Source organism: Suricata suricatta, chromosome 10 (genome assembly GCF_006229205.1).
Source record: "Suricata suricatta isolate VVHF042 chromosome 10, meerkat_22Aug2017_6uvM2_HiC, whole genome shotgun sequence".
In the NCBI taxonomy this organism is placed as follows: domain Eukaryota; kingdom Metazoa; phylum Chordata; class Mammalia; order Carnivora; family Herpestidae; genus Suricata; species Suricata suricatta.
In genome coordinates, this window is record NC_043709.1 from 56,240,478 (window position 1) to 56,249,749 (window position 9,272).

A 9,272-nucleotide genomic window follows, 5' to 3' on the forward strand; every position below is an offset into this window, starting at 1 on the left:
TATTGTTTATTTTGTGGCTTTGTGTTTTAGCACAATATCTAGTAGCAGAGATAGGACAACCAGTGATAGAAGAAACAGAAACCAGAAAATTATTATTTTTTTAGACAGAGTGGGTGAGCATGAACAGGGGAGGGGCAGAGGTAGAGAAAAAGAATCCCAAGCAGGCTCCATGCTCAGCACAGAGCCCAATGAAGGGGCTGATGCTACTACCCTGGGATCATGACCTGAGCCAAAATCAAGAGTTGGATGCTCAACCCACTGAAGCACCCAGGTGCCCCCAGAAAATCAAATTTTTAAAACTATGAAGAAACAGTGGTCATTCAATTCAATAGTTCCCAAACTGTACATTATAATCACCTGGTTAATTAAAAATACAGATTCTTGGCCTCAAAGTCAGAAAATCAGATTCAGTAGCTTGGGATGGGGCCCAGAAATCTTTGTTTGTAACAAGGCAGTGATTCCAATGTCTTTGGGCACTTGGGAACCACAGACAGCTCCACAGAAATATTGAACGCTCAGAAGAAGTGACCTGCCCAAGGCCTCCCAGCTTAGTGGCCAAGACAAAACTCAGGTGTTAAGATCCCTGAAGTAGAGTTATAGTTTTGGAGAGTATACTTTTACATTAGTTACACTGTCAAATAAGCCATGAAACTGAATTTAAAAAAACAACAACAACCAACAACCTTGAACTTCTAAGCATTGTGCAGTTATATTGAAAAGATTTCTTTGAACCCACCCCAGCTCATTCTCTCTCTCAAAGTAAATAAATAAACTAAATTCTAAAAAAAAGGAGAGGGTCGCCTGGGTGGCTCAGTCTGTTGAGCGTCCAACTTTGGCTCAGGTGATGATCATCACAGCTTGTGAGTCTGAGTCTTGCATTTTGAGTTCTCTGCTGTCAGTGTGGAGTCTGCTTCAGATTTCTGTCTCCCTCTTTCTCTGCTTCTCCCCTGTTAGCACACTCTATCTGTCTCTCAAAAATAAATGCTAAAGAAGGAGAAGAAGAAGAAGAAGAAGAAGAAGAAGAAGAAGAAGAAGAAGAAGAAGAAGAAGAAGGAGAAGAAGAAGAAGAAGGAGGAGGAGGAGGAGGAGGAGGAGGAGGAGGAGGAGAAGAAGAAGAAGAAGAAGAAGAAAGAAGAGAAGAAGAAGAGGAGGAAGAGGAAGAGGAAGAGGAAGAGGAAGAAGAAGAAGAAGAAGAAGAAGAAGAGGAAGAAGAAGAAGAAGAAGAAGAAGAAGAAGAACGGCACCTGTGAGACTCAGTCAGTTAAGCATCCGACTTTGGCTCAGGTCATGATTTTACAGTCCATGGGGTTCAAGCCCCACATCAGGCTCTGTGCTGACAGCTCAGAGCCTGGAGCCTGCTTCGGATTCTTTGTCTCCCTCTCTCTCTGACCAGGGAGGCTGCTTACCATTTTTTAAAAACCAATGTTAATTGAAGCAAAATTTATATTAAACAAAATGCATCCCTTTAACTATAGAGTTTGATGAGTTTTGACTTAGGAGCATACCTGTGCAACCACCACCAGTCAAGATACAGGACATTTCTCTCATTGGGAAAATCTCCCTGGTACTTCTTTGTGGTTAACCCACCTCCTTCCTGTCCTGGTTCCAGACAACCACTGGTGTGCTTTGTGTCCTTACAGATTTGTTTTGAGGCTACTTATTTTTAAAGAAGATCACTTTTGCTGCCATTGGAGAATTAGTTGGAATGAACCTGGATGGAGGGATCCAAGAGGAGCAAGACTAGAGATGAGAGACATGTACCAAAAAAAAAAAAAATAGAAATAGAAATAATTAGCCTTTCTTGGACATGACTCAGTCCCAAGCTCTGAGTGTAGTTGGTTTTTTTAAATTTTTTAAAATGTTTTTATTTATTTTTGAGAGAGAGACAGTGTGAGCAGGGGAAGGTCAGAGAGAGAGGAAGATACAGAATCTGAAGACAGGCTCCAGGCTCTGAGCTAGCTGTCAGCACAGAGCCTGATGCACGGCTCAAACCCACGAACTGTGAGATTATGACCTGAGCTGAAGTCGGACGCTTAACCAGCTGAGCCACCCAGGCACCCCGCAAGCACTGAGTGTTTTAAGTACTTAGTGTTTTAATTTTCATTCAATCTCTACAACAAGCCCTGTGCAGTTACCTCTATTGTATAGAGAAGGAAGCTTCACAAAAGTTAAGTAATTTGCACAAGATTACACAGCTAGTTAATGTCGGTCAGAATCCAGGCACCTGTGGTTCCCCACACACTGCAATGGCACATGCTTATGCTGTGTTTACTATATGCCAAGCACTGTTCTAAACACTTGAACCTGTAAAAGAACCTTCATGGGTTCCAGTTTTAATGAGAAAAAACTAGAGGCCCGAAGAGAATAATTACATAGTCTATAAGCAGCTGGCAGAGCAGGTCATTCGAGTTCTAAAATCCTATTCTTTGAATGTGTCATTGCCCATTTCATCCCAGGGAACATCTCTGTACACAATTTACAGAAGGGTTTTCTAGCATGCAGCTCTGATGTGGCTTGCTTCTTTTTCCATGAACCTTCTGAAACCTCTCCTAACCAGCCTTGTTTGGGCGTTTCTTATGACTCTCCCTGTGAAGGTGGAGGAGTCTCTGTCCTCATGGCCTCCTCTTCTATAGGAAGTGCCTGAAGCTCAGCAAGCTCTCTGATCTGCAATGAACCTCAACCCAAAAGCAAAGGGAGATGGGAGGAGAGAGCACAATCCAGAATATTACGGGGCAGAGGTCCTGAACTATTGCCTGGCTAGACCATTTGAGACATTCATGAACAACAAAAATATACATACTGCATTTGGATCAGAACAAATGGACACAGAGAATCTTAATGACAAACTTGGAACAACAAACAAAACGTTGCTTTGGGGCTTGCTGGCAGAGGAACAGGGAGTAGAAGGATTGTGTGTGTGTGTGTGTGTGTGTGTGTGTGTGTGTATGTTTTAATAGGGGCAAGTTTCAACCAGAACATGAAAATGAATGGCAAGTAAACAATTTCAAGGGTATAATTGAGACTCCACTTAGAAGTCTTGTGTAATTTCAAGAGGGCTTCGAAATAAGGAGGGGAATGCCAACTCTTCTAAGTTTGCCAGCAAAGGAGAGGTGTGGATTTCTGTTTCTAGTCATGAGTGAGGAGTACCCTCCCCCCACTTGGCTCCACCACCTTCTGCACCCACACCAAGAGAGGCAGGTGATGGGTTAACCACCTCCAAAACAATTATGACTTAATTGTAATGTGTGACTTGGGCTTCCATAACTTGCGGGCCAGGCAACAGGACATGTGAGGCTTAAGGGTGTTGGCTGCATGTCGAAGAAGAAGATCCAGCAGCTGAGAGGTCAGACATCAGAGAGGCTGGAGTCAGTCATCCCGGAGGTCACTCTGACAGAGAGCAACGCTGAAGCCACCCAGTGGGTGAAGGAGTACGTGAGACAGAGGAATGATATAGATGTATTTCTCTTATTCTAGATGTCCTCTTATTCCAAGTACTGGTCCCATGAGAAGATGACACCAGCCTACTAAATAAAAGAGAGACACTAATAAATTGTAAATTTGCTCTTAATTATCTACTTTGACAGAAAAGAATGATGATCTGGATCTAAGACTAATTCTACTAATTAGCTAATTCTACTTAGTCATACTCCATGGTATGTAGCCTTGGGCCTATAAACATGCTTCGTGTAAGTACAAACTATTTAATAATAAGTTACCTTTGTACAGCACTTCATAATTTTACAAAATTCCTTTACATACCCCATGTCCTATTTAAAGAAATTTGCTTTTGCCCCAGATCACTTGAACATTTTGAATGTTTTGGATGGGTCTTCTTGTCCACATTCAAGGTCTTTGCTCATAGCTCCTGCACACTCTGGTGCAATGAAGTGTGGGAGTTGGAATCCAGATGCCTGTAAAAAAAAAAATCTGACTCCATTCTGTATGAACTTAAATAACTAACCCCTCAGTGAATCAATATCGTTCCTAGTAAAATAGCAATAATAATAATGCTTCCTCCAAGAATCTGTGGTAAATGTGTATGAAAAACTTTGAAAGGGAGAGATGGAGTCAGATAATGGAGCTGCGGAGTCACAGACCAAGCTAGAGAACTATCAGTCTGTTTTCTGTGCAATGGGGAACCATAACCATTTATGGGAAAAGATGATTCTTTTTCTGATCTTTCCTAAATTTCCTTGATCCATTCTGAATAGACCTAATTCCTTGGACTCTGGACCTCTAACTCCCTGAATTATCCAGCAGAGTCTTACTGAGAACTAGAAGAAGGACACCATTTACAAGTAGCTGCAAAAGTAAGCACCTGGGGAAACAGGGAAGGGGGGGATAAGTTTCCAAAAGACAGAGGAGGAGGACCTAAGGTGCTTCTTTCTGGGGGTTTTTCATGAGCTCTGTTCTCAGACATGGAACCAGGAGCCTGAAAAAGCAGAATGGCTTCAGTGGTTCCTGGGATTTCTCACATTGTCTTCTGTTCTCCTTTACATGAAGAAAGAGAAGTTTGCCTGACTCAACCATCCTTCCTAGGTATATGCTGACCTCCTTGTTGGCCAGCCGGAAAATGCTCCAGATATCAAGGCTGGATAGAGATCTCTCTGTGATTCTCTTTCTCTCTCTCTTCCCCTTCCCTCCCCTGCTCCCTACCTCCCATTCTTCTTTACTTCTGAATGATTAATGGATGCATTTGGGAATAACTGCCCTCACTCTATAGCCTCTGGATTGTATACAATGGATCATATTCTTCTTTGTAGGATATAATTTCAGCTGCATGTCACAGACATCAAAATTAACAGTGGATTACAAATGACAGGTATTTCTTTCTTCCTCGTGGAAAAACCTGGCATGGTATGATATCTCCTTTCTATTGACTTGTCAGGAACTCAGACTCTCTTAGTCTTTCTGTTCTGCTGTCCTATAGTCCCAGATGGCTGTAGCCAGTTGGAATGGGGAAAAGAAGGATAACCCTCTATCCTTTACAGGCATAGCATGGATGTTTTGCACACCTTGCTTGTACTCATGTACGTTGGCCAGAACTTAGTCACATTGTCAAACCATGCTGCAAGACAGGCTGAAACTGTGGTTCTCATTCTCAGTAGCCATGCATTCAGCTAAAAATTCAAGTATTATGGACAAAGGGGAGAATGTGTATTGTGGGACAGCTGGCAGTCTCTGCCACACAGGATAAGTCAATTTTGGGGGGGATCTTCAGCAACAGCTTCTTCCCATATAGTCGTTACACTTCTGAATCTATGGGTCAAACAATTGGAATTTTTCTAGGAATACTAGAAATTCTCCTTTTCTAAGGTACCCAGGACTCTCTTCACAGCAGAGAATTGAGATGAATTTGGATACATTTCTTAGAATCAATCAGCTTTGGTTTTGGGGTTGCTTTCTTTGCAGGGTAGAGATCCTTACCTTTGCTTTAAAATAGTTTTGTTGGGTGCTTGCTTCAGCAGCACATATACTAAAATTGGAATGATACAGAGATTAGCATGGCCCCTGTGCAAGGATGATACATAAATTCGTGAAATGTTCCATGTTTTTTTGGGTGATGGGCATGGAGGAGGGTACTTGTTGGGATGAGCACTGGGTGTTATATGGAAACCAACTTGACAATAAACTATAAAACAAAACCAAAAAAATAGTTTTGTTGGGGCTTCTGGGTGGCTCAGTCAGTTAAGTCTAATTTCAGCTCAGGTCATGATCTCACAGTTTGTGAGTTTGAATCCCGCATCCGGCTCTGCAATGACAGCTCAGAGCCTGGAACCAGCTCTGGATTCTGTTTCTCCCCCTCTTTCTGTGTCCCTCCCTTGCATGCTCTCTCTCTCTCTCTTTCTTTCAAATGTAAGTAAATAAACATTAAGAAAAAAAATAAATTGTTTTGCTGAGGGGCACCGGGTTGGCTCAGTTCGTTAAACATCTGACTCTTGATTTCAGTTCAGGTCACAATCTCATGGTTTGTGGGTTCGGCTGGTGGGTTTGAGCCCTGCATTGGGCTCTGTGCTGACTGCATGGAGCCTGCTTGGGATTCTCTTCTCCCTCTCTCTCTGCCCCTCCCCTGCTTACGTGCTCACTCGCATGTGCTCTCTCTCTCTCAAAATAAATACATAAACTTTACTTTAAAATTTTTTTTAACTTTTATTTATTTTTGAGAGACAGAGAGAGACAGCATGAATGGGGGAGGAGGAGACAGAGAGGGAGACACCAGGAGACTCCAGGCTCTGAGCTGTCAGCACAGACCCTGACACAGGGCTTCAACCCACAGACTGTGAGATCATGACCTGAACCGAAGTCAGACGCCCAACTGACTGAGCCACAAGGCGCCCCTCAAAATAAATACATACACTTTAAAAAATAAAATAGTTTTGTTGAGGTATAATTTACAGACTTCACTTAATTGAATTTTATGTAAGTGTACAGTTCAATAATTTTTTTACTAAATTTATACAGTTTGTGCAACCATCACACAATTCAGAAACGAAAAATTTTTTTCTTGACCCAAAATGTTCTTTTGTGCCTGCTTAAAGTCAATTCTCACTTCCACTGATCTGCTTTCTGTCTCTGTAGATTTACTTTCCCTGGATATTCCCTATAAATAGACTCATACAAAATGCAGTCTTTTGTGTCTTGCACTTTTTTAAACGTAGAATAATGTTTTAGGGCTTATCCATGTTGCTGCATATCTCAATCATTCATTCTTTTTTTATTGCTGAATTATATATTATATGATGGAAATTTGGATTGCTCCCAGTTTGGAACTAATATGAAAACTACTACTATATAATTCAAATAGCCTTTATGTGAAGGCATGTTTTCATTTCTCTGGAGTAAACCTGGGAGTGGAACTGCTGGATCATATAATAATGTTTAACTTTTTAAGAAACCACCAAACTGCTTTCCAAAGAGGCTATATTGTTATACATTCCCACCAGCAATGTATGAAAGTTATGTTTTCTGCATACCCTCAGCAACTCAGCTCTGTCAGTCTTTTGGATTATAGCCATACCAGTATGCATGCAGTGGTGTCCCTTTATGGTTTTAATTTGCATTTCCCTGATCATTAATGATACTGAGCACTTGAAAAGCTATAAAACTCCCTCTAAAGCACAGCTTTAGCTGCATCGTATAAATATTGTTTTAATTTTCATTCAACTCAAGATGTTTTCTAATTTCCCATGTGATTTGTTCCTTTGACCTAAAGGTTATTTAGATGTGTCTAGTTTATTTTTTTAAGTTTATTTATTTTGAGAGAGAGAGACAGAGCGGGGGGCGGGGGGGCAGAGAAAGAGAGGTAGAATTCTGCAGGTTCCATGCTCAGGGGGGAGCCCAGTGTGGGGCTTGATCTCACAAACTATGAGATCGTGACCTGAGCCAAAAATCAAGAGTTGGATACTTACCCAATTGAAACAACTTAGCACCTCTAGATGTGTCTAGTTTAATTTCTAAATATCTGTGGGCCTTTCAAATATTTTCTTGTTGAATTCAATTTAATTCCTCTGGTTATAGAACAACTTTTTAGTGATTTCCTTCTTTTAAATTTTACTGAAATTTGTTTCATGGCCAGTATATCATTTATTCTAGAAAATGTTTCATGTGTGCTTGAAAAGAAAGCATATTCTGTTTGTGGTGTAGAATGTTATATAGTTATCATTTAGGTCAAGTTGGTTAATAATGTTCAAGTCTCCTTGACTAGAACTAATTTTCTTTCTGTTTTATCAATACTCAAGAGAGGAACATTTAAACCTCCAACTATAATTCTTAAGTTGTCTACTTTTCCTTTCAGTTCTGTCCATTTTGTTTCCTGTTATTTTGGGATTCAGTTGTTACATTCACATATGTTATAAATTTTATACCTTTTAGATCTAATAATATTATAAAATGTCTCTATTTGTTGCTAGTAATATTTATGTTCTTAAAGTTGATTAATTTTCAAACTCTCTTACAATTACTATTTGTATGGTATATATTTTTTATCTTTTTACTTTCAAATCTGTGTGTGTCTTTGGGTCTAAAATATGTCTCTTATGGGGCACCTACCTGGCTCAGTTGGTAAAGCATGCAGTGCTTGATCTCAGGGTCATGAGCTCAAGCCCCACATTGGGCATATACAGCTTACTTAAAATAATAAAAATAATAAATAAATAATGTCTCTTATAGACTGTATATACTTGGGTCTCAATTTTGTATACAGTCTCAAAATTGCTACCTTTGATTGGGAAGGTTTTTTTTATTTAATTTTTTCAATGTTTATTTTTGAGAGAAAGAGAATGCTTGCACAAGTGGGAAAGGGAAAGATAGAGAGGGAGACAGAGGATCAGAAGTGGACTTCGTGCTGACAGCAGAAAGCCTGTCATGGAGCCTGAACTATGAGACACAAGATCATGATCTGAGCCGAAGTCAGATGCTTAACCCTTGAGTCATCCAGGTGCCCCTACTTTTGATTGGAAAGTTTAATTCACTTACAGTAATGTAATTATTAATGCCATTAGATTTATATCTGTCACTTTGCTATTTATTTTCTTTAGGTCTTTTATGCTAAAAACATCTTTTTGTTTACCATTTTGATTCCACTCTTAGTTTTTAAAGACTTAAAAATGTTATTATTATTATTTCTTTAATAACAAGAGCAGTGGCCCAGTGGTCCTCTACTGTGGGCAATATTCCTCCCTTCCTGCTAAAGGATATCTGGAAATGTCTGGAGACATTTTTTGTTGTCACAGCCTGGCAGGGCATTCAGAGTTCGGTCAGTTCTCAAATTAGCCTGGGCTCTGGCTTTCAATTTGGCTCCCACAATTCTCCCCACGTATGTGACGAGGGCTCTAGTCAGCTGCCTATGTATGGAGAGCTTCTTCCAGCCCTTCAGTGGCTCTCTTACTTCCAAGACCTCCCTGCTAAATTTCTGGTTGTCTGCTGCTTGCCCCAGCCGGGGCCATAACCTAAGGCTAGAAGAGCTATGAGTTTTCCCTGTTTGTGTCCTACCAAGTTTGCTGCTTTTAATGATAATGCTGTGGTGTGTTTCTGTCTTCTGCCTGAAATCAAGTCTGCACCTTCTGACAACAGAGATGCTAATTTTCCAACCAGCTCTGCCATTCTTGCCTGTTGAGTTCCAGTGAGGATGGTATTTTTTCTTGGTACAAACTGTTAAGGGGAACTCTTATGGGGCACCTGAGTGGCTCAGTCAGTTAAGTGTCTGACTTCGGCTCAGGTCATGATCTCACGGTTGGTGGGTTCAAGCCCTGCATCAGGCTCTGTCCTGAATG

The 9,272-nt window shown here is 40.6% G+C and overlaps 1 non-coding gene across 1 annotated transcript; it reads left to right on the plus strand.

Annotated features, from left to right (window-relative positions):
• The first annotated feature begins 5,452 nt into the window (after positions 1-5,452).
• Positions 5,453-5,556, plus strand: LOC115305792. The gene has a single exon (XR_003914991.1). It is a non-coding gene; the product is annotated as a U6 spliceosomal RNA (small nuclear RNA).
• Positions 5,557-9,272: the final 3,716 nt, after the last annotated feature.